The sequence below is a fragment of the Cannabis sativa genome, chromosome 7 (genome assembly GCF_029168945.1).
Source record: "Cannabis sativa cultivar Pink pepper isolate KNU-18-1 chromosome 7, ASM2916894v1, whole genome shotgun sequence".
In the NCBI taxonomy this organism is placed as follows: Eukaryota; Viridiplantae; Streptophyta; class Magnoliopsida; order Rosales; family Cannabaceae; genus Cannabis; species Cannabis sativa.
Window position 1 is genome coordinate 14,260,562 of NC_083607.1, and position 6,667 is coordinate 14,267,228.

A 6,667-nucleotide genomic window follows, 5' to 3' on the forward strand; every position below is an offset into this window, starting at 1 on the left:
TGTAATGCAAAGATACTCAAAATTATTTTCATCTATTGTCTCAATGTGATATCCATTACGACGTATATCTTTGAAACTTAACAAATTCCTTTTTAATTTGATGGATAATAAGGCATCATCTATAATAATTTTTATTTCTCTAGGCATCAATAAAATGGCTATTCCAAAGCTTCAATTAAACTTCTAGTGCCTGATATTGTATTAATATTTACCTTCATTCTTGATAAATTTGAAAAATATTTATCATTTTAAGTATTGTATGAGTGGTTGTGCTATCCGTCAAGCTTATATCCTCACCATTATTTGTGGAATCATGTATAAGATGACAAATATCCATTATTTCATTAACCAACAACAAAGAAAGACATAATAAGTTCAAAATATAAATATTTAAACAATAAAAGTTTATTACATAAATATCCCAAATAAAATGAACACCTTAGAGTAAATAAATAATAATAATAAAAATAAATAAACATAAAAAAGAAAAGTGACTAATAGTGGACATTTCCATCTCCATTGTCGATATTTATGTTGCTATGAATGAGATCTTCATTAAAAAAAATCTATAACATCTAAGTGCGTAATATTCAAGGGCTCTTTGAAAAGACTATCATATTGATAGGTAAATCTGCTTCTATTTTCTCCTTTCCTTTCATAGATGCTTGATAAAGATCAACAATGTGTTTTGCCGTACAATAAGTACGTGCCCAATGTCCTTTCATTCCACATCTGAAACATAAGTTTTCAGAATTTTTACGATTTTTATTTTGAGGACATTTTTCCTTGTTCTCAATAGTTGTACTTTTTATTGGAGTATACAAATTTTTATTTTGACAATTACAATGCCAAATATTGTTTCGACTGCGACTGCGACCACAATTTTGATTATGGTCACGAACATGTCTATTATTTTATTTATGATCACGACTACGACTATGATTATGATTATCAGAAATTGTAATATTCACTTCAGGGAGGGGTAGACCCAGTTAGGCGAGATTCATAATTTTTTTTTTATCAAAAGTTCATTATTCTGTTCAACTACTAGAAGATATGAAATTAATTTTGAATACTCTTCAAAATTTTGTTCTCTATATTGCTATTGTAGGAGCACATTAGAGGCATGAGAAGTAGTATATGTATTTTTTTTAACATTTCAGTCAGTAACTGTTTCTCCACCCAACAGTAATTTAGAAGTGATATTAAATATTGTAGAATTATAATCACTTACTGATTTAAAATCTTGCAACTTTAGGTGCAACCAATCATTCTTAGCCTTGCTAATATGACAGTTTTTTGATGGTCATATCTTTCTTTTAAACTTTTTTAAAGCACAAGAGGATCTTTTATGGTTAAATATTCAGATTTTAACCCCTCATAGAGATAATGGCGAAGGAAAATCATAACCTTGACCTTATTTTGATTTGTTTCAGTATTTTGATCTTTGACGGTGTCTCCAAGACCCATAGCATCTAAATGGATTTCAGCATCAAGAATCCATGATAAATAATTCTTCCAGAAATATCAAGTTATTTTGATCTTTGTTTTGTAAGGTTTGCCATGAAGAAAACTATATCAATATAAAGTATAAATTATTAGACATATACATAAGTTTTAGAAAGAAAATAAAGGTACAACAAAATATAACACATAGAAAGTAAAAATACTAAAATATAGAATAAGAAAATAAAATTACAATGTATAATATGATAAACAAATCAACACACATACATAATATATATAAACATATATATAAGCATAAATATATATTGTATAAATATTGATTCATGGAAAAATAAATAAATATAAAAATGGCTAGCTCTAAAGGTGCACTTCCTATGATTGAGCTTCATTTTGTACTTTTGAATGCTGGCAAATGCTTCTTGTAGGTCATCATTGTGTTCTCCTAAAGTATCAAATTTTACCATCATATCATCCACATATACCTCCATGTTCTTTCTCAGAACATCTTTGAGCATCTTATTGACCAAATTCTAGTAAGTTACCATGACATTCTTTAGCCCAAAGGGCAAGATGACGTAATAGTACACTCTTTTGTCAGTTTTGAAGCTAGTGTGCTCCTGGTCTGCTACATGCATCTTAATCTAACTATAACTAGAATATGCATCCATGAAACTCAATAATTCATACCTGGACTTTGGCATCCACCATTTGGTGGATTCGTGGTTGGGGTAAATAGTCTTTTTGATAAGCTTTGTTGAGATTCGTAAAGTCGATACACATTCTCTAAGTTGTATTTGGCTTTGGGACTAGCACTGGGTTTGCCAACCAAATGGGATACAAAGCTTCCTAAAGGAACTCTATCGATGTTAACTTATTGACCTCTACTTTTAGCGCTTCAGACCGTACCAGATCTAATGGCATTTTTTACGAACTGACGTCACATTTTCATCAATATTCAAGGCATGGAAATTGTTCTTCAGTCTGATTCTAGTTATATACGCAAGGCTCCACGCACGTATTTCTTGATTCTTTCTGATTGTGGAAATAATTTTTCTCTCACCACTAGAGATAAATTTCTTCCCACCTTGATGACTTTGGTAGAATCCATTTCGCTGATGCTAACTTCCTAAACATCCTCCGTGGTTTGATCATTCTTTCTACCCCTACTCAGAGATCCAACTCATGTTCTTCCTGGATCACTTCTTGTCTAACTTGGGCGATTGTTCCAAGGGCCTCTTGTAAAGCCCACTTAGTTAATTTGGAAATTAGCAGTTGTTTATGCTTAAATTATGAAATTATTTATAGCTATTTAAATAATTTATTACTGTTATTTATGGAATTCAGAAATGCATGATTATGTCATCAGTAGCTTTTATATTTCGCATTTCCGGTGTCCGGTATTTTGGAACTCGGCGTTTGGCTCAGTAGAAATCACAACTTAGTATGTTAGTAATTTGGGGACGGGTTTTAGACATTGGGAATGTCGGGAATGGCCGGGAATTTAGAATGTCCCAAAAATACCCCTTTAGTATGATTTTCATGATTTTATGGTGGAGGGGCAAAATGGTCTTTTTGCCCCATTAGTGTTTTGTCTTATGTGAGTGTATTATTTGAAAAATAAATATTTGTTTAATGTTTACTTGGCTGAAATGAAGTGTGATAAGTGGGTATTTATGTTTAATTCTTTCATTTTTACAAAAATTAGACTAAGTGTTGAAAATAGAATTTTTCCAAAGAAAACACTCTCTTTTCTCTCTCTCTCTTTTCGGCCAAGGCTTGGCTGTGCAAGGGCTGGGTTTTGCTTGGTGATTTCAAGTGGTTTAGCTAGATCAAAGTGAATTTTCATTGAGGTATTTCTTGGCTTTAGTTTCTTACCTTGTTTTTCTTGAAATTTATGATGAAAATGGGTGTTGCATGCTTGAATCTTTGATGTTGTTGCTGCTGATTATTATTGTTGTTGTTCTTTGTTTAAATGTTGATATAATTAGGTTTAATGAGATTGTATAGCATGCTTGAATCCTTGTTCTAGTTGGTTAAATGCTTATGTGAAAAAGTATGATTTTTTGAAAGAAATGGTTCATTTTGTTCTGTGAAGTTGCTGGATGTTCTTGTGTGTTTTCAGAGGTGTTATTATGCTTAGTTAAGTAGAATTAACTAGGTTTGGGTGCATGTTAGTGGATTTAACCAAGTTTGAGTTTTGGAACTCAAAGCTTGGTCTTTAATGGTGAATTTTGCCTCTGTGTTTTTCTGGGTAGTTTTGAGGCCTTAGATTTGTTCTTTGGGGTGTTTAGAACAAGTCTGGAAAGTTTGGTACCAATTGGGGTTGAATTGGTCGAGTTATGAGAATTTTAGTTGGCTGCCTGCGAGGAACCGGAATTCCGGTTGTGCATCCGGAATTCCGGATGAGGGTTCTGAATTTTCCAGAACCGGAATTCCGGTTGGGCAACTGGTCTACCGGTTGGGGAAAATTCAGGGACCCTAGTTTTCCTCGTTTTTATGTTTTTAGGGGTATTGCCATGCTTTTTATCGATAGGGAAACTTTTAGTTCCAAGTTTTAGTCCCCAGGAAGTGATTTAGCGTGTCACTTATAGCGTTGTGATTTTTATGGTTTAGGAGCCAGTAATCCGCCGCTCAGCTTCAGTTCCAGTCAGGTTGACCGGCACACCTGAAATCGGAATCCGGGTAAGATTAGTATAACAAGATGCATATGTAGATTACATGTTTAGCGTGCATGTAGGAAGCCCGCTAGATTACATTAGTTATGTATTTAGGCTTCGAACCATCCAACCCCGTCACGTCGGTACAGCCGGAGTATGACCAAGAATGAGTATGACCGGCTCGACCGATCAGCCGACACTTGGTTGGTGGTTCGGTTATTGACCTATCCCGTCGGTACAGCCGGAGTATGACCGGCGGCGGAGTATGACCGGTTCGACCGATCAGGTGGATACTTGTCAATAGTACCGTCCCCTGAACGTTCAAAACTCGGTACCATGTTGGACATGGCGGTAGTGGCTCGGCACCATGTTGGACATGGCGGTAAGCGGGACTCGGCATCGTGTTGGACACGGCGATTAGTTATGTATGATATTATTATGCTTTTCTTGCGAGTCCGTCGACTCACGGTTTATGTTCATGTGTAGGTAAAGGCAAGGCCGTAGCCGATGGACCGTGAGCGAGCTTATGAGATTGTACATGTCGGGGCGGTTAGGCCTGGAGCGTACGATCCTCGGGACAGCAAGGCTGAGATTTTTGTAACTGTCGTTAGACGACTTTTATTTTGATGTATTAGTTAAACAGTTAAACTTTTTGTAAATATTTTTATAATCGGGATCCCGAGTCTTTTGTAATATGTTTTACAAGTTTAATCAAAAAGCAAAATTTTAATTAATTACGTTTTTCCATAAACCTCGTTGATTAGCAACGAGCTGCACAGTACGTTTAAAAATCACGTAATACGCCTAAGATAGTTAGGGTGTTACAATTTGGTATCGAGCCGCTGTGTTGTCTTCCGAAGATCGTCACGACATGTACAATCATCATCAGCAGTTAGCTCGGTTCACGGTTTAGTAAGCTTTTATTGCTTTAGTAGTTTATTTTATTCAGTTATAAAAAAAAAAAAAAAAAAGCCTCGTTAGGAAGCATGTTAGTAGCCTGATAGTAGAATAGGCGCATGTTTCATTTCTAATTTCCAAATTAAGCGGCATTAGTAAGCTCGCCTTGAATACGACCTGATATGCCAACTCTTGGTTTCGCAGGCGGTTCTAACTAGATGGACGCCAGGCGGACTACCAGGAGTCAGGGCAACTCCGTAGGGTCGAATCAGGGACAGGGAGCCTCGGTTTCCCCACCGCCGGGGCCGAGGTAGAGGTCCCCGAGGCGGGGCTCGTGGCCGGGGTGATGAGAACCCACCACAGCTGCCCAGTGCTCCCCCGGCCGATCGGGGAGCCCCGACTGGGAGTTGCGGTTTGCGGAGATGCAAGCCCGGATCGAAGAGCAAGACCTCGAGATTCGAGAGGTTGAGACGGCGGGGTGCTCCCGCAGCCTCTGTGCCCGTAGTTCCGGTGGCACCCGCCTCGCCGCCTGTGCCGAGATAATGGTGGCGGCCCATAGATTGAAACCATTGTATGAGCGGTTCCGAAGCAAGCACCTCCGTATTCCCGGGAGGTCCGGACGTGATGAAAGCCGAACAGCTGGCCGACGGTGATTACCGAATCCCGAATTTCATGGGTGTTACCGGTAACGACGAGTGGTGTGCGCCACGTTTCGGTTCCAGGAGGACGCCACGGTATGGTGGGACATGGTGTCTCGGATCCATGACGTCACCACCATGACTCGGGAAAGGTTCCGGGAACTCTTTAATGCGAAATACTACAATGAGGCGGTCGAAGCGCCAAGAGGAAAGAGTTCGTTCACGACCCAGCGGGAGAACATGAGCGTCACTGAGTATACTACTCAGTTTGATCGGTTGGCGAGGTTAGCCTCGGGAATTGTGCCGACCGACTTCAGCAAGAAGGAGAAGTACTTGGACGGGTTGAATCCCAAGATCAGGCATGACCTGATGATCACCACGGACGACGGCACCACCTATGCTCGGATGGTGGAGAAGGCACTTTGCGGGCGGGGGCGCGGTGGGGTGCATGTCGGGAATCGGCCCGATACTCGGTTAGTGGCGGAGCTCCTACCCCTCCCGCATCGGGCTATAGCGGGGAGTAGTGGTTCGGCCATTGATCGAGGAAGAGGGCACCCGCCGCTTCCGGTGGCTCGAGTCGAACAAGAGGTTCCGGGGAACCGAACGAGGAGTCGTCCCGGTGGTACCGAGACCCGATTCTCCTATCCCGAGTGCCCTAGCCGCAAGAGGCATCATCGGGGTGAGTGCAAGGGTCGGGGATGCTTTCATTGTGGCATGCCCGGACACTTCAAGAGGGAATGTCCCCGGCTCCGCCGGAGGCACCGAGAGCTCCGGCGATACCCACTCCGGCCAGGTGTTCGCTATCACGCAGCCGATGCGGATGCCGGCCCATCGGTTGTTACGGGTCGGCTTTTTATTAACAACTCGCTTTATTCGCGTCGTTTGATTCTGGGGCTACACATTCTTATGTGGCGGCCAGAGTCTTTAGTAAGTTTGGTAGACCCTTTGATAGATATGAATCAGGGTTTGGAACCCTGTTACCTGGCGGAGAATTAGTTATCTCCAATA